We start from the raw sequence: 19,083 nt of genomic DNA, 5'->3' as shown, positions 1-19,083 counted from the left end.
TGTCTGACTGATCAGCCTTAACTGTTCTATCTGTGGCTTTCTGTCTGCTCCAGATACTGGAGTACCAGCGATATCCTGTGCTGTCATCTTCTGAAATAGGATAAGTTAATTCTAAACTGTTGATACATTAAAATTCTAGCTGCCAGGATAAACTCCTTTCATGTACTTAGCAGATAGGTCAATCCAGAAATTAGGAAATTTTGATCCTAATGCAAGCTCGAATAACACACTTTGTCATTAAATCTTTGTCATCAGACAAAGAATGACATAATTTATCATTAAATAACATAATAATAATGTATGACAATAATTACATTACATATCGTTACAAACCAAGTTGAAAAACTACTAACAGTCTACCTAAGGCAAGTATTTGTACCAAGCATCTAATTCTGGCGCGATCATAAATATTTACAACAGGGTCGACCTGACTGTAATTTCTGATTGTAAGTTACAAATATCGTAGCTTAAAATCCGTTTGTGAAAGAGGGTGTGGATTGTAGGCTAAGGCTATGATCAAGATCTTAGTGATTTACAGTCAACTTAGGTTTACCATCCCTTTGTACAAGCGGCTCCTGGTTATTCAAACCTTATGATTAATTGAAAAATACACCATAATGCTGGCCGCCGTTGTATGAGTGAAATATTCTTGAGTACGGCGTAAAAACACCAATCAAATAAATAAATAAATTAAGAAATAAATAATCAAGATGAGCCATTAAAGAGTATAACATAACAATATCTGGTATCCATGGCAACGTTAATTCAGTACACAGCTTAATTTCCTTAACACCAATCTTTGCAGTAAAACCTTAAACAGTCAGTAAACATGAAGGTGCACATAGTTAACTTGTCACAAAAGTTGTCCTCATCTGCACAGCCTTGGTTAAAATGTACGTTAAAATAATATCCCCACTTGTATGTATAGCATATATATGCTGTACCATGCACATATCAGTAAGCCTGATGCATGATATTGGAGAGGGCCAGAAGAGATGCACGCAAAAATAAATATTAACTGTGACCTTTAATAGAAAATCAGTTAGTTCATGTACATCACTCTGACCAAAATCTGTCAATAAATATATGAAATTTCATTTTTTTATTTGATTTATTTGAGTGGTGTTTTATGCCATACTCAAGAGTATTTCACGTATACAACGGCAACCAGCATTATGGTGGGTGGAAACCCGGCAGAGCCCGGGGGAAACCCACGACCATCCGCAGGTTGTTGACAGACCAGGCTCCAGGCTCATTACGCTGTGCTAGCGCGCTAACCATCTTAGCCACTGAAATTTCATGGAAACTTTTCAGTAATATAGTGGATGCCACCATGACAAGACTAGAATGAAAGACTCAGGACATGGAGAAGGAATCTCCAAGAGAACTAAAAGAGTATTTGCTACCACAAGGCCAGAGTTCACGCTAGCGCGCTAACCGACTGAGCCACAGAGGCCCCCTGTTTTACACATACTGTTGTATTATCAGCTCTGTAACAGGTTATAATGGCCTAATGTGCTGATGTCAATCTGAATCAAACTCACAACCCACTGACCAGCCTAATATTCAGATTCCATTAAATCGCTGATCTGGACACTAACCACTTATAATTTCTCCCTGGTTGGGTTCTGATTTGTCCGCATTCTTGTCTGATCTCTCCAAGTTATCAACCCCAGAGACAGTTGGGTTATCAGGACTGGATCCCACACTGGTGGCTTCTGAAACAAAAGATGATTCATTTATTTATATGATTGGCGTTTTATGCCGTACTCAAGAATATTTCACTTATACGACAGTGGCCAGCATTATGGTGAGTGGAAACCCACAACCATCCGCACGTTGCTGACAGACCTTCCCACTTACGGCCGGAGAGGAAGACAGCATGAGCTGGACTTGAACTCACAGAAACCGCACTGGTGAGAGACTCCTGGGTCATTACGCTGCGCTAGTGCGCTAACCAACTGAGCCACGGAGGCCCCCGAAACAAAAGATGTCTGAAATGTGTAATGTAATTGTTTATTATCACTTTTACACCAAATCATTTGACTGACAGATTGATTGAATGACTGTCGTTTAAAGCCATACTGAAGAATTGTTCACAGAACAGGAGTGTGAAAAATTGAAAGAAACTGCACTTTGTAAACGAACATTCCTACATGTGACATACATATGAAAGACAAGTCGTCTTCGAGACTTTTCAATGACTGATCAAATGGTCACCAAAATGTTGTTAACAGTTTGTCACCAAGGTCTCACAAGCAGTGAAAATGGGGGAATCTACAAATTCCCTATCCAAGACCAGGTTTGAACCTGCACCTTGTGTCCCATAGCAAAGGGAAGGAAAGCGCCTCTAACCACTAAACCACAGGGCTCGCTCCCAGGCCATATAGACACGTATTTCCCACTTCTGTACCCAGGTCTTATAGCCGTGTCAGTATCCTAAGCACACTTTCACCCGCCTTTGGCAATACAATTCCTTGTGACTTTGATTTGGTAATGACGTTGTCTAGATTATAACATCAAGAGTCAATGTAATTTATAGGAAAACTAATAGGAACTTCAACAACTGACATAAGAAATTTTGTCATTATGAAATGGGATTAATCCCATATCTTCAAAAGATACACAACCCACAACCCACTCACACCCACAACCATCACCCACACAATCCCTACCTCACTCACACCCACACAACACCCAACTATCACCTACCCAACCATCATTCACACACCTATCACCCACCTGCCCATCACCCACACAATCTCCACCTCACTCACTCCCACACAACCATCAACCACACAACCATCACCCCCCAACCATCAACCCCACAACTCCCAACCATCACCCACCCAGCCACCACCTGCCCAACCATTACCCACCCAACCATGTCCTACACAACCAATCCCCACACAACCATCCCCCACCCAACCATCCCCACCCAACCATCCCCCACACAACTCCCGCTTTATACATAAAACCCACTCGCACCCGCCATCACCCAAACCAGGTTTTCCATTCCTCACTAGTTGGCCAACTTGCAAACTGCAAACATGCATCTGCAAGCCATTTATAAATATGCATAACTTATAGCTGAATACCCATTTGACTGGCAAAAATCAGCTCAAAGTGCTGGTAACAATCAAAGTCATGAAACAGTGCATGATGCTTTTTACTGAAGATAAAACACTGTTCGTGAAACTGCCACGCAGTGAAATGATACTAAATCTGACAGGGAGTCTAATTGCAAATAATATACAGTTCTGGCACCTACATGTTGGTGTAGGTCTTCCACCATTAAAGGATTAGTGTCCAGAGTTACCTCCCTTTCCTAATTACAAAGATTATCACCTGTTTGAACAGTATATTACCAGGAGGGCTTCTGTGAAATGTAATAAGGCCTTTTAATCCAGCAAAAACAATAGATTTACTGCCCTTGCCAATATCCACCCGACCGCGCGGAACGGATCTGATAGATTGACAACCCAAGTCTAACTGGCCTAGGAACCTGGGAATTCGTATCAAAACGATACCATATTCGTGATGGAATCTGGCTACGCACAAGTAAATAAACTACCTTACCAATCTGCACCCATAGTCGACGAAGCTAAAGTTAAAATTTACGACACTGGCATCTCTGGCCAGACTTCAGATTCTGAGTTTTCAGACCTTGAAATTGTCCAGGCATTTCAAACCGCACTAACAATAACTACTGGTAAGTTATAGCTTAATCTTGTACTACACTCTATATTTCGTGTGTTTATCCTAAGATTTAATATTTATTTACTATTCATTCCCTCTGTCCGCTTCACACTAAATATCATTCTATTCCCGATGGATTCTGAATTCATACCTATACTCGACAACAACGACCAATTCAACGGGCATTTCGAATAGCTTATGTCTTTATGGGGATATAACAGCAAACAACATACATGCATGTAAGATGTGGACGTATTTTATGAATGCTGTGTGCAGTGTTCTTTAACTCCAGTGTTCTTTGACCACCCAATTTTTTGCAACTGTATACAGAAAAGCTAACCATTTTGTCACTCTTTCAGCTTTTTGCACACTGAACTAAATAGCACGGCTCTGACAGCTCTAAAGGTTAACTTGTATGATATAACTGGGGGAGACTACAGAGTGTCAGCAGAAACAATGCATAAAGCCAGCCTCACTATCTAGTGATTTTAAGTGCAATATTAGTCAGGCTAATGTACATTTTACTAACACATACAGGGGTAGCTAATTAGGAATGAATAATAAATCTGGACACTAATCCTTCAACACTTCAAATTTTAGTAAAAGCATATGTAAATGTATGTATCAAAAATACAAGAACCATACTCTCAAAAAGTGCTGAAATCAGCCTTTGATCAAATGATGTATTAAGCATTCAAGTAAAGGGAAGCATCACTTTAAACACGATCAATAGTCGCCTTCCTTTGTCTTGCTGTAATTTTCTTGAAAACTACATCTACATGTAGTTAACAGAACTGCATGGGAACAAAAACATACTTAATCCACAACATCAAGAATCATACTTCACCTTCATCTTCTCCAGGACTTCTGTCTGGTTGATCAACCTTCAATTTTTTATCGATCGGTGATGCGCTCTGTCGACCCCAAATGCCAGAGTAGAAGTGAGTTCCCATGTTGCTAGCTTCTGAAACAAATACGAAAGTTTGAATACTGTATATGTAGTGCATCCATCACTATTATATATTATGATATATTACCATCACTAGAATAGTCACATGACTAAGGCATGCTTACCAATGAAATACATTAATTAATACATTATGGATGCATGTGATTGGGATCATATATTTACAATTAGTATTTATTTAATTGATTTATTTGACTGGTATTTTACACCGCATTTAATAATATTTCACTTATACGACGACAGTCAGCATTATGGTGGGAGGAAACGGCAGAACCCGCGGGAAACCGGGAATCACTGAAGACCACTCGCAGGTTGCTGCCTGACCTTTCCCTGTATAGCCGAAGAGGGAGCCAGCATGAGCTGGACTTGAACTCACAGCGACTGCATTGGTGACAGGCTCCTGAGTAATTTCGCTGTACTAGCATGCTAACCACCCTGGCCATGGAGACCCCCGTACAATTAGTACGAAAGGGAGCTGAGCTAAATTTACTTTCTAGGTATTAGGTTGACGGCACCTTGAATCATGTGCTATCAGTGTTGCTGGATAATCTCTCAGACCTTCTCATGATGATGGTGAACACAATGATGACACGGAAAGGTTGACATTGCAGAAAATTCTATAGATGAGTATATTGTGACACTGTATCACTGCATTGTGACACTGTGCATCATTGTCCTTGTTGCACCGCACTTTTATCTAGAGCAGCTTCATTGAGACGACTTACCGAAGGTAACTCAGCCGCCCCACCTGAGCCATTATACTGATACGGGTCAACCAGTCATTGCACTATCCCCTTCATACTGAACCCCAAGCAAGGAAGTTACAACTTCCTCTTAGGTGTGACTCGACCCAGGATTGACCCTGGATCTACCGCTCTCGAAGCAGACGCTCTACCAAATGTGCTATCGGGGTTATATACGGAACACTTCACGAATTTTCGCGTCATCCTTGCTCAGGGGCCATACTAATCTTCTCAGTATCATTCCAATTTTAGTATGTGTACAGCCGCAGCAAGTACCACTTGATGCACTGTGCATCACAGTATTGTAACACTGTACATCACTTGATTATGACACTGTGCATAACTGAATTATGACACTGCATCACTGCATTGCAACACTGTACATCACTTGATTATGACACTGTGCATAATTGAATTATGACACTCTGCATCACCGTACTGTGACACTGTGCATCACAGTATTGTGACACTGTGCATCACTGCTTTATGACGCTATATCACTGCACTGTGACTCTTTGTATCACTGTATTGTGACACGGTGCATCACTGCTTTATGACACTGTATCACTGCACTGTGACACTCTGCATGACTGTATTGTGACATTGTGCATCAACATATTGTCACACTTTGCATCATTGTATTGTGACACTGAGCATCACCATATTGTGACACTGTGCATTACTGAATTGTGACACTGTGCATAACTGAATTATGACACTGTGCATCACTGTATTGTGAAAAATGTACATCACTGCATTGTGACACTGTGCATCACAGTAGTGTGACACTGTGCATCACAGTATTGTGACACTGTGCATCACAGTACTGTAACACTGTGTATCACTGCATTGTGACACTGCATTGTGACACTGCATCACTCTATTATGACACTGTGTATCACCTGATTATGACACTGTGCATAACAGCATTAGGACACAGTGCATCACCGTACTGTGACACTGTGCATCACAGTTTTGTGACCTATGCATCACTGCAGTGTGACACTGTGCATCACTACTTTATGACACTATATCACTGCAATGTGACACTTTGTATCACTGAATTGTGACATGGTGCATCACTGCTTTATGACAATGTATCACTGTACTGTGACACTTTGTATCACTATATTGTGACACTGTGCATCACTGCATTATGACGCTGTATCAATGTACTGTGACACTTTGTATCACTATATTGTGACACTGTGCATCACTGCATTATGACGCTGTATCAATGTACTGTGACACTTTGTATCACTATATTGTGACACTGTGCATCACTGCATTATGACGCTGTATCAATGTACTGTGACACTCTGCATGAATGATTTTTCTTTTTTTTTTTTTTGATTGGTGTTTTACGCCGTACTCAAGAATATTTCGCTTATACGACGGCGGCCAGCATTATGGTGGGTGGAAACCGGGCAAAGCCCGGGGGAAACCCACGACCATCCGCAGGTTGCTGGCAGACCTTCCCACTTACGGCCGGAGAGGAAGCCAGCATGAGCTGGACTTGAACTCACAGCGACCGCATTGGTGAGAGGCTCCTGGGTCATTACGCTGCGCTAGCGCGCTAACCGACTGAGCCACAGAGGCCCCTCTGCATGAATGTATTGTGACACTGTGCATCACTGCTTTATGACAATGTATCACCGTACTGTGACACTTTGTATCACTCTATTGTGACACTGTGCATCACTGCATTATGATCCTGTATCAATGTATCTGCATGACTGTATTATGACAATGTATCACTCTACTGTGACACTGTATATCACTGCATTATGCACTGTATCACTGCACTGTGACACTCTGCATGACTGTATTATGACAATGTATCACTCTACTGTGACACTGTATATCACTGCATTATGACACTGTATCACTGCACTGTGACACTCTGCATGACTGTATTGTGACAATGTATCACTCTACTGTGACACTGTATATCACTGCATTATGACACTGTATCACTGCACTGTGACACTCTGCATGACTGTATTGTGACAATGTATCACTCTACTGTGACACTGTATATCACTGCATTATGATGCTGTATCACTGCACTGTGACACTCTGCATGACTGTATTGTGACAATGTATCACTCTACTGTGACACTGTATATCACTGCATTATGATGCTGTATCACTGCACTGTGACACTCTGCATGACTGTATTGTGACAATGTATCACTCTACTGTGACACTGTATATCACTGCATTATGATGCTGTATCACTGTACTGTGACACTCTGCATGACTGTACTATGTAGGCTTGATTCACAGAAAGTAAAATTTTCCCACTGTAGACAGAACAATAATTTCATGATATGCACTCCTGTAATTACAGACAGGAATACGTAACATACATTCATCTACACATTTATGGGATGGCACTGATCAGTGTTTCATGCCAAGCCCAAGAATGGCAGTATCACATACATGAAGGTTGTCATATCATCACTAAACATAGAAGCACTTCAGAGGTTTTTTAATTCTAGAAAAAAATTAATAAATAAATGAGTAACAAATTAATACATTTTGTGTATATATATATATATATATATTAATTTGTTAGTCATTTATTTTTTTTCTATAATTAAAAATGACTGTGTATATATATATATATATATATATATATATATATATATGTACATTCTAAAGTTCTTTTTTAATGTATATTTCAATCTTTTTTAAAATCTGTATGTCACTTTAATACAGCAGTCCGCATTACTACAGCTAAACTTACAGTATGTAAAACAGCTGTAAAATTTAATTACCTGACGAATGTACCACTATACGAGCATCTTCTAAATAAATGAAACCAATGCCCTGAAGCTTATCTCTAGGTTTTCCTTATTTATATGCAAAAATACTGGCTAAGTTACAGGCTTATGGCATCTACTGAAAGTGCTTGAAAGCAGCATAAATTTACATGAAATGTAGACCTACAAATTAGAGTATATGCTTTAACATTTAGTATACTTATTCACGGAGTGATTCTTTAAAGAGCCTTTTAAAATTTTTAATTTTAATTTAATTTTAAGGCCTTTTAAAAGCCTTTTAAAGTTTAAAATGTTTATATATAAAAATATATATACAAAAGTTCAATGAGTTAAACCATTCAGCTTTGAACGACTCACTGTTACAGAGCGGTATGCACCTTGTGTGACCAATATTTGTTAAGCCACTGAGTTATAGTTTTACCTTTTGCAGATGGGCCGACTCACTTTATCAGGAGCTACAAAAGTACACCTGACTCGTCCCCTAGCAGACCCTGTGGATCCACTGAACACACTGTACGTGTGTAACTAGTAGATTGATCATTTTATGAACACACTGGCAGCTAGCTCCATGTGCCTCACATGTCCACCATGAATTCATGCTCTGTGAACCTGCTGAATAAAACCAAGGGTGAGGATTTGACAATGGGATATTCAGACGTATATACTATATATATATTTATTAATACGCACATTGAATGCCTCCAATCTGGCCTAGCAGTAACTCTGTCTAAGGGAGGCGGCGTGTGGCAAGCAGCAGTTTCTCTATAGTATATGGGTCATAACCCCAACCCTACCATATGTTGCTTTGTATCCTTAACGCCTGTGTTCACTGGCTGTGTTCACCAACTGTCAACCCACAGCCTCATGCATTGTAACAGCTGATGTCATTAAACTGCTGAAGTAAGACTAACAATGCTTCCATCACTGAACAATTTAAACAGAAATAAAATGTAAGTAGAAGTCTATGTTCACAGACACCGCTTTGACGATATCTACAGTCTAAACATGGGGTACATGTTTTAGTATTTGAATTCTTTTTTTTCATTGGAGTTTTACACCTTACTCAATCAGCATAATCATAATAATGGTGGGAGGAAAGCGAGCAGAGAATGGGGGGGGGTGTCAGTGGGGGGGTTCAGGGGGGGTACCCACAACCATCCACAGGTTGCTGGTAACCCATAACGTCCGCAGACAATTCTAGTAAATGTAGTTGCCTATCATACGTATACATGTACTTTAAATGTCATATTAGCATTTAATGCAATTGCATGGTGTTAAAATAATTACCATCAATCCACTTGCGCAGTTTTCTGATTTGCCCTTTTTGTCAATTCTTATCTACAAAAGAGCTCAGAATTAAACTGCCTCCATATGCACATGTATGTACATGTAGACATGTACCAAACGCTCTCGTTTTGTACTGAGATGGAACATTACTTCTCCTCTAAATCATTCTACATACATGTACGTCTGGCCGGCATGCATTACTGCTGCCACGGCCATATCTAGAAAAACATAAAAGGCTCTGATCCCAAACATTTAATGGTGGCATTGTGACTGTGCATGAAGAAAATTTTAAAAGGCAACTCAAAAAGTTGCTTTCTAAGACCTTTTAAGTCTGTTAATGAAAGAAATTGTATGAAAACATAAAGTTTTATTGGTAAACCATCATAATTTTTGTTTAATTTACTTGTTAGTTTTAATACACTAAAGTTTTTCAGAACTGAAGTGACCCTAAATATGGCTCTGGTTGCATGTGACATTTGGAGGAAGTAACTGGTAAGTGGTGAAGTGACTGCAGTACCTAACCAGAAACAATTCCTGGCTTCACAAATGTATATCCCAAAAAAGATTTAGAACTAAATCCTTATAATGTCTCCATCAGGGCCATATGAAGAAAAAACATACACGTTCTGATCCCGAGCTTTAAAGGTGATGTTCTGACTGTCCATATATACCTAAATTCCTCAACCTTTTTCACATGTATGAAAAAGCAACATTCAGTGCAGTTTATGTACATTTGTAATTTGATTTTGGAAAGAAAACTACATTGGTTTGATTGGCCAATTTCAGGGCTTCAAAAAAATAATATTTAAAATAATATAATTTTATCAGTCAACACAGAATAATGCCTTCAGCATATGCATGAATAAACACTTTGCAAACATGCGGAGGGGTTGAAGAATTACAGCAAAGTTAAATGAAATACATGTACAACTCAAAATGATGCTTTCTGGGAGCCTTAAGTCCGTGAATCAAAGAAATTTGTATAAAAATTTCAATCAACTTTTTATTGGTAAACCATCATATTTTTGTTTAATTCACTCGACAGTTTTAATAGAATTTGACAAGTTTGGGCGCCCAACAGTTCAGGAGCCCTAACATTTTCTGTCTGTTGATCAGTTCTTTTTTGTGAATGAACTTGAACACAAGTTTTTCACTTATTAAAGAGTGGAAATAGTTTTCTCATCCCATGTTATCAACTCAATCCTGTGAATAGTTTCCTGTCAGTCTTTGAATATTGAGGGTAATCTGATGTGTGGGTGGAGAACAGGAAACAAGGAATCAACTGTGATTGGTCTATAATGTCCAAAATTTCCCAAAGCTTCACAGATACCATGACTGGATATGGTGACAGCCACAGAGACCCTTAAGGTATTAAACTGTAAATCTAACATTGCTCACGGCAGGAACCATCAGGTAATAACGGTGACAATTAATGTGTCTTTGTACGCCACAACCCTCAGCAAGCCAACAACAAATCTAGACAATTAACTTGAAAAATGTGTTCCCATCAATATTAGAGATTAGTATCAAAACTGAAAGTTAAGGCAGCTGAATTGAATTTAAATAAAAAAGTAATTTTACAGGGCTAAATGATAAACATGATAAAAAATTTCCCTTATTACAACGTAACTGTTGGAGACATTTTTGACCATTTTGATACAATTGGTGTTAGAGTGTATGCATAAATGTCAATGGACAGCCTTTGGCACATATACATCCTTACATATTAGTATATCATGCAAAAAAGGCAGTTGATGTTAATTCTGGGCCAAATTAGTGCAAGTAATACCATGGGTGTCGACGAGTGAAGGCTGACATAACCTAGACTTTCTGCACAATTGCAAGCTACTAAATCTTCACTGAAACTTCACTAAAAATGTTGTTAGAGGTACACCCAATTTCTGAAAAAGACAATGCTTTAGTATAATATGTAAACTGCCTTCCAAACAAATTTGAAAGCACCTTTCCAAGATCTGTAGAACTCTCTGGGAATAAGACAAAATGAGCATTAATCAGTAAGTTTTGAGATCATTTAATGTATATGATAGTACAAATTTGTCAAAAATGGTTAGGACAAGGAATGACAACAACCTGTCACGTTTGAGGAACATAATGAGGGGTAGAAATCTGAACAAATACATGCACCAACTGACAGAAAGGTGAATGAACCTACTGTAATTCTTAAACCTTTTCCGCTTATTCTGAAGGCTTTATTTTGTGTAAACTACATGTAATAAAATTATACTTTTTGTGAAGCCTTGAAATTGGCCAATCCCACCAATGTAGTTTTGTCTTCAAAATCTAATTATAAATGTGCATAAACTGGTCTCAAAAGTTGCTCTATCATATGCACAGAGGTGTGCCAATTAAGGTAAATGAAAAGTTATCCCAAGCAAGAGATCAGGACAAGGGATTCCCATACCAAATCTGGGAACAATCTATCAAGTCTGGATAAAGATGCTGCGGGGGGGGGGGGGGGGGGGGGAGGAAGAAAACTGGCATGGACAAGGGAAAGATAAACAGATGGACGGACAGACAAGCTGAAACCAGTACATCCTCAGCGGCCCAAAGCACTTCCTGTAAAGGGTATGAATAAGTCTGGATTTGTGTGGAAACTTTGGCCACAAATTTGTGACTAGGTTTATGTATTTAAAAATGCTTGTCTTATGAGGAAGAGGCGTGCTATTCATGAGCAGGAGTTAAATCTACACGTTCATGTATAGGCACAAGATTACTGGTTTGGTACGTAGACCTACTGTATGTGTTGCTGCATAGCCCTCACTGACTTCACCTGCGTATACTCATAAAATCTGGACCTAAAATAAACAATCATCCCAGATAAGGTTTATTGGAATAAAGCAATGTGTATCAACCTGGAATAACAGCTGCTTATCAGGGAATCTGACCTACTGATTGCTAACAGTAGGCATACATACATACACATATCTACATGTAGAATGTTTTCACTACAATTAACATTTGATCGAATTCCAAAGTTTACCGCTACATGGATGATACAAGCAAAATGCAGGTTGCTTCTCAACAGCTAAGGTATGAAAGCTTTAAGTAATGCACCACAGTTTCATTCTATTAAACTTTAGTTCCTTTGTTTACTATGTTAAGTAAATGCATTACCTATGGTAAAAGTGCATGTCTGCATACATTCCACGATGTTAGGGTCACTCTAATGGCTCACTTGGAAAAAGTGTCCTCTTTTATTTTGTTGCCACCTTGATCAATGAGGTTGGACATAAATCTACCTGCTGTCAAATGTTTAAGCCGATAAGCATAATCTTCGCATTTTGCATTAAATTAAATAAATAAAACATGAATTAAAATTACTAAAACTGACAGCTCAATCCACAGCTAACCTTTGGTGTATCTCTTGATGTTATAGTCGTTCATTGTTTGGCTGCTCCCTTAACTTTACACGGCAATTACACAACAGTTGGAATTTTACTGCACCTCTACATTGCTGGTATATGTGTTTGATAGGGACAGTAAATATCACTTTTTTGCACATGAAAATTTTGATACAAGCAGTTACAGGTACCTTGTAGGTTTTGGTTTGATGCCTGCAGCACCTTCCTGCAGCATGGCTCAGGCATGTTACAAGTGCTGGCTTTTTAGAGTGGATTAAAAAGGTATTCCAAACCGCGAACATCCAGGCATTTGCCACTTTACTGGTGCCAACACGCCTGATTCATCTAAATAACTTGGGAATTAATACAAAAGTCTGCTTCACAGTCTCATAAATCCGAAACCAGGCTTTGTTCACAATTTACATATGGTGTGCAGATCCTCCTGTTGTTTAACCAACTATAATTTCTGGTTATTATCAGCCGTATTTCTCAGAATATTATCCAAAGTTGTTCATTTCCCCGATACCTGTGCCCATCTTATCATTCGCCGGAGCTTTCGTGGCTCAGTCGGTTAGCGCGCTAGCGCAGCATAATGACCCTGGAGTCTCTCACCAATGTGGCCGCTGTGAGTTCAAGTCCAGCTCATGCTAGCTTCCTCTCCAGCCGTACGTGGGAAGGTCTGCAGCAACCTGCAGATAGTCATGGGTGTCCCCGGGTTCTGCCCAGTTTCCTTTCACCATAATGCTGGCCGCCGTCGTATAAGTGAAATATTCTTGAGTGCGGCGTAAAACACCAATCAAATAAATAAGTAAATATCATTCGCCACATTGTCTGCTTGCATATGCGAAGGGAACTCTTTACGGATTACCGCTATGTCACTATGTTTGACACCTATAAATGAATACAAACTATGGTAATCTTGATGAAGTCCTCAGTTACAAATTGTCAATGCATATAGCCCCCCCCCCCCCCACACACCCCTCCATTTATTTAACTGACTCCGAATGAATTTCACTTTTATAATTCTTTACTACACGTTGTGGTTTTGTCAAATTTATATTTAATATACAATATAGCCTTGTTGTAGTAGTTTACAAGTCCCCTCCCGCCCCGCCCCCGTATCAATCCCCTCTCCACCATCCCCTTTAGTTTAAATATATATGCACAGATACATGAATCTGCCACATACTGGTATAGATTTTTTCTATCAAGCTTAAATTTGAACATGCCTTATCCCTTTAACATGGAGATCAATACTGTGTATCAATATCGCTCAGACACAGAGAACCAGCGGTCAAAACATGCTCAAATGTCACCTATCAATTTCAGTGACAGTTCACTTACCTGGTTACAATCCAGGCACGCCTCAGGTAAAGATACCTTTGGTGAATCTCTTAGAGTTTGCACGCCGAGGTAGGCGTAAATCCTCCGTTCCGAGAATCTTAAGCCAGCTTCGCCAGTATCGCTCGTTTGAAACTGTAAACATGGCAGCGTGTTTCACGCTTGTAAACGTCGCGTGCAACAGGTGGTCATGTGACCCATGAGCCAAGCCATAGCGCTCAACTCTATTTTTATTTACCATCCGTCAGTCTATCCAGGGCATTCAGTCACCCGTCATCGCGTGATCATTCCGATGATTATTGCATGGAGCCGTACAACAGCTGAATTATAAGGCATGTGTTAACTGTAACTGTAACTTATTGACATTTTCATGATTTGGAATGCCTGCACATGTCGTGCGCGGGGACGTTAGTCGACTGTTCATTGGTCGAATACGAGTCTGCGCACTGTTCAGATTCTCGATGTGAAAACAAACGCACGTGTTCATTTCATTTGGTGTTATATGCTGTACTCAAGAACATAGGAAACCGAACTGAGCCCGGGGGCAAATCCACGTGTAGTTGAGGAAGAAAAGATCTTCAGATGCATTCCAAAAAATTGTATTTCAATCATTTCTTACGCGGAGAGCTATGCCGTGACCATAAGAGATCCATGTTTTAAATTCATGCATACTTCTTGTTTATTTTCCGAGTTCCATACTGCACATATGACCGTTTTTTTCTCCTAATTCATTTCACGCTCCATAGGTTGCCATACAAATGCCATATTGCTGTGATATAACATATACAATGTACATTACAAAAGAGAAACTTTGTGGCTAACCATATTTCAACTCAATTTCCTCTTCCGAACAATTTTAAAGATTTAAATAGTTTTTTTTTACAGAGCTGTTCAATTTCATTCCGTTCAAAGGTTCTACAGGATGAGTTACACGGGCAATTTAACACGGTTTTAAATAGGGAAAAATGGTTGATTTTCTCTGCGGCCTTTTTTAAAGAATTTTTTAAAGATTAAACTAGATGTTTAAGGCAATAACTTGAAACTTCTTGAACTTGAAATAATGAAAACAGCTTAATTACAGTCATGTGAATCTTGACCACTAAACTCACATATATGTTGCCTTTATTCTCTTCGATTTTGCTTCGCCACGATTTGGCTGGAAAATTGCCAATATGGCGTTAAGCCATAATCATTCATTCATTCAGTTTTGTTCGTTTGAACATCAAGGTCAAATACTCCATGCAGAACAAGCTATCCAAAATATCTTTAGAAATGATCTTCATCTTTTTCAGGTCTGGAAACGAAGTGGACAGAGCCCCATAGTATGAAGGCATTTCTGAGGTGGTGAAAATTTCCACGGATTTACCGAAGTACTTCCAGTTTTAGAGTGCTTAACTGCGATGCGTTTTAGCATCTCAGTAAGGTTTTCTTCTATTTCAGTATGTAGCCTATATAACCCCGTCTAGAACATCGTTATTGTGAAGCACAATATTTAGTTCAAATTGTCTTTTTTACAGTTAAAATTTAGTGCTCTTTGTTCACACTCTTTGGCTACATGATACAAAATGGTCGCATTTCCAGAGATTCGGCCAGGCCATGATTTAAAAAAAAATGTTTGTTGAAGTCGCTAATTTCGGGCCGACACAATTTTTTTTCGGGAAATGTGAGAATTTCTTTCTTCAGGAGACAAACATTGCCGAACAAAATCCACTGGACTGCTCCGATTTACCGAAATTAGGTTCAGTGTTACAGGTTTGCTCTCGCCGGAGTCATACGAAAATTCATTTCATCCACTACGTCACAGTACATTCATTTTAACATCGTGAATGTATGTCCTAAAAATCTATCAATGACATCGTTTTAAACCTTATGTTTTTCAGCCCATAGTCACAGATCCGTTGGATCTATCGTTTAATACCACTAGTCGATGTGGTTCAGGACTGCTCGGTATGTCCGTGCATCGTTGTAGATCAGCTGACCCACATTCCTGTGTTTAATACCGTATAATCCTGTAAATGCATTGCACACTAGCAAGACCCCTTTTAAACCCATGGGTTCTAGTCATTTATTGATTGATTTGTCCGATTGCTGTATGATGTAATACATAAAAATTTGTCACTTACAGGATGGAGGTTAGTTTAATAGGTGGAGAAAATAAGGTACTCGTAGTAAGTCCCTGAGGGAATTTTTCACCTTTCCAGGTAAGTACTTTACAATTTATTTATTTATTTGATTGGTGTTTTACTCCGTACTCAAGAATATTTCACTTATACGACGGGGGCCAGCATTATGGTGGAGGGAAACCGGGTTGAGCCCGGTGGAAACCCACGACCATGGACAGGCTGAAGCCAGACCTTCCCACTTACGGCCGTAGAAGTAATTTACAAAGAAGAAAAGATAATAAATGTCGAAGGGCATACAGCTGTTGTTGTCTTAAACATGGAAAAGGCCCTTCATGTGCTTGGACTGTTTTTAAAATGATAATCATTATCATTGAAGTAACAACTTGCAGACTTCCCAAAGATGGTGAAGCTGGACACCGAAATGCATAGAAGGGAGATAACTATGAATGTCATTCTTCTGCGTGGTACAACTTTGTGTTTTGATGTTTTTTAAGCCGTGCTCTGACACATACAGTATTTCACATCTTCAACATAGCACACGGTCCAGTTTTCACCTTTTAATCACAGTGTTCTGAGTTAAAATAAACAATGGTGGTGATGCTTGACAGTCTGTTAGCTGACAATTTTCAACTTATTGACTCCGACTATGACACAAAGCAAACTTGTGCATCCCCCCCAGGTCACCCTTCCCACATTTATGTTATGTTAAGTTTTGTCTTCTAGTTTACATATGGCATACCGCGGTGAGCTTTAAGGGAAAGGATACCCTCGGGATATATATAGGCCATGGAGATCCCCACCACTCCCCAGTCACCAGAAATTGCCCCACTGACTCACAAAGTGACTCGGCTAGTTTAACGGGTGGCTCAGCTGGTTTAAGCGCTGGTTTCAGCTACGTTCAGCCCTTGACCATGCAGTGAGGCCGCGCGTTCGAATCCAGCTCTCGCTCTTTTGGCTGAAGCTTAAGTCAGTTAGAGGTGTGTTAGGTATCGTGCGAAAAGTTTTACCGATCACCAGATAGGCATATATACCGCATTCCGAATGTGAGGTAACGACTGTTTCATTAATTAATAAAGATGGAGCGGTGATCACGTCTTAATGAGGCACCCTTTTCCTCAAAATGACTACTCGGGTCCAAGCTGGATTGATTATCATTATTCTCTTGTAACGAATGAGTATTACGTGACCAATTTGCCCTTAAACAGTCATCGTAAAGAGCATTTTCGGGTTCGGGTTCGACTGATGCAAGGTCAAATGGAAAGAGTTTTGGGGAATATTGGTTAGACCAGACCACGAAGTTTACTTTCCTGGACAAACGAATTTCCTGACATCTCATCCTGTTTCTGCTCTCATTTTCATAAATGTCAGTGTCAGTATACTCATACCGAGTCGGTATCTGTACTTCCCGGCCTTCAGACTCCGCCATGTGAATTTTCATCCAAACCTATGTGTTGAACATAAAACTCCAAAAAATTGGGTGATTGTATAACACTTTCAAATAAATCGCTGACTTTTATGAACCTACTCACGAAATGTATCACGTGTGGCGTGTAGGCTTGAACCATAAGAGCGAGTAAATCCACAGATTCCCCCACAGGCGATAAAAATACAGGAGTACCTTTCCTGCTTAGAGTGAGTGAGTGCTTGGGGTTTAACGTTGTAGTTATCAATTTTTCAGTCATATGACGACGAAGGAGTCCTTAGAGTACATGTAATGTGCCTCCTTGTTGCAGGAGGGATTTCCACCGCTCTTTTATCTAGTGCTGCTTCACTGAGACGACTTACCGAAGACAAGTAAGTTGCCCACCCCGGGCCATCATACTGATATGGGTCAACCAGTCGTTGCACTATCTCCTTCATGTTGAACGCCAAGCGAGGAAGTTACAATTTCCTCTTAAGGTCTTAGGTGTGACTCGACCCAGGATCGACCCAGGATTGACCCTGGATCTACCGCTCCCAAAGCAGACGCTCTACCAGCTGTGCTACTGGGGCCGGTTTTCCCGCGTAGAGGATCGTGACTAAGCTGTGTGTAGTCAGCTGTTCATTCATGCCGCCAAAGTGCTGCCGTCACTGAAGTGTCATACCGACGACACCAGACACCTCACCCAGTCACATTACACTGAAACCGCGCCAACCAGTCCTGTTTCCTTGCTCTTATCTCTCAGTGCTGAATTCCAACCATGGAAGCTACAACTATCGTTTTTAAAAGTCTTGGTGATGACCAGGCCCGGTCTTCCCGATTTTGAGGCGAACGCTCTACAGGCATTAGGCCAAACACAAGACTGCCACAACTGGGCTACCCATGTAGGGTTCAGAAGCATTTGCAGTGTGTTTGCTCGAGTATGGGTCCCGTCTGGGCTACTCATTGTCCAGCATTGTGGTTGGAGGAAACCGTGCATAGCCCGAGGGAATCGTGTTGAATTAGAAATTGAAATTGCCACGTTGGATATAGGAGCAGTAACAAAAGCTCAACTGAGATACATACATTGAGCATGGACCATAATGCTGGCTGTCGTATAGGTGAAATATTCTTGAATACGGCGTAAAACACCAATTTAATAAGTCAATAAATAAATAAATAAATATAAAGTACTATGGTTCAAGATTAGTTTTCATATAGGACTTCAGACGTTCGGTATTGCGGGCAATAATAATGCAAATTGTGACAACATATACTCCAAAGATTCGTGTGGAGCCAAATGGCTTTTTGCCATTACAACCGACCTTGCCTATTGAACCTGAGGCACAAGGTCTTCGTCACTCTCTGACCAA

The 19,083-nt window shown here is 39.9% G+C and overlaps 1 non-coding gene across 1 annotated transcript; it reads right to left on the bottom strand.

Annotated features, from left to right (window-relative positions):
• Window positions 1–5,578: 5,578 nt before the first annotated feature.
• Window positions 5,579–5,685, bottom strand: LOC135479902 (U6 spliceosomal RNA). Its single transcript, XR_010445888.1, has one exon. It is a non-coding gene; the product is annotated as a U6 spliceosomal RNA (small nuclear RNA).
• Window positions 5,686–19,083: the final 13,398 nt, after the last annotated feature.

The sequence above is a fragment of the Liolophura sinensis genome, chromosome 12 (genome assembly GCF_032854445.1).
Source record: "Liolophura sinensis isolate JHLJ2023 chromosome 12, CUHK_Ljap_v2, whole genome shotgun sequence".
Taxonomy (NCBI): Eukaryota; Metazoa; Mollusca; class Polyplacophora; order Chitonida; family Chitonidae; genus Liolophura; species Liolophura sinensis.
Note: the sequence above shows the minus strand (reverse complement) of the source record. Positions and strands in the feature narration are given on the sequence as shown.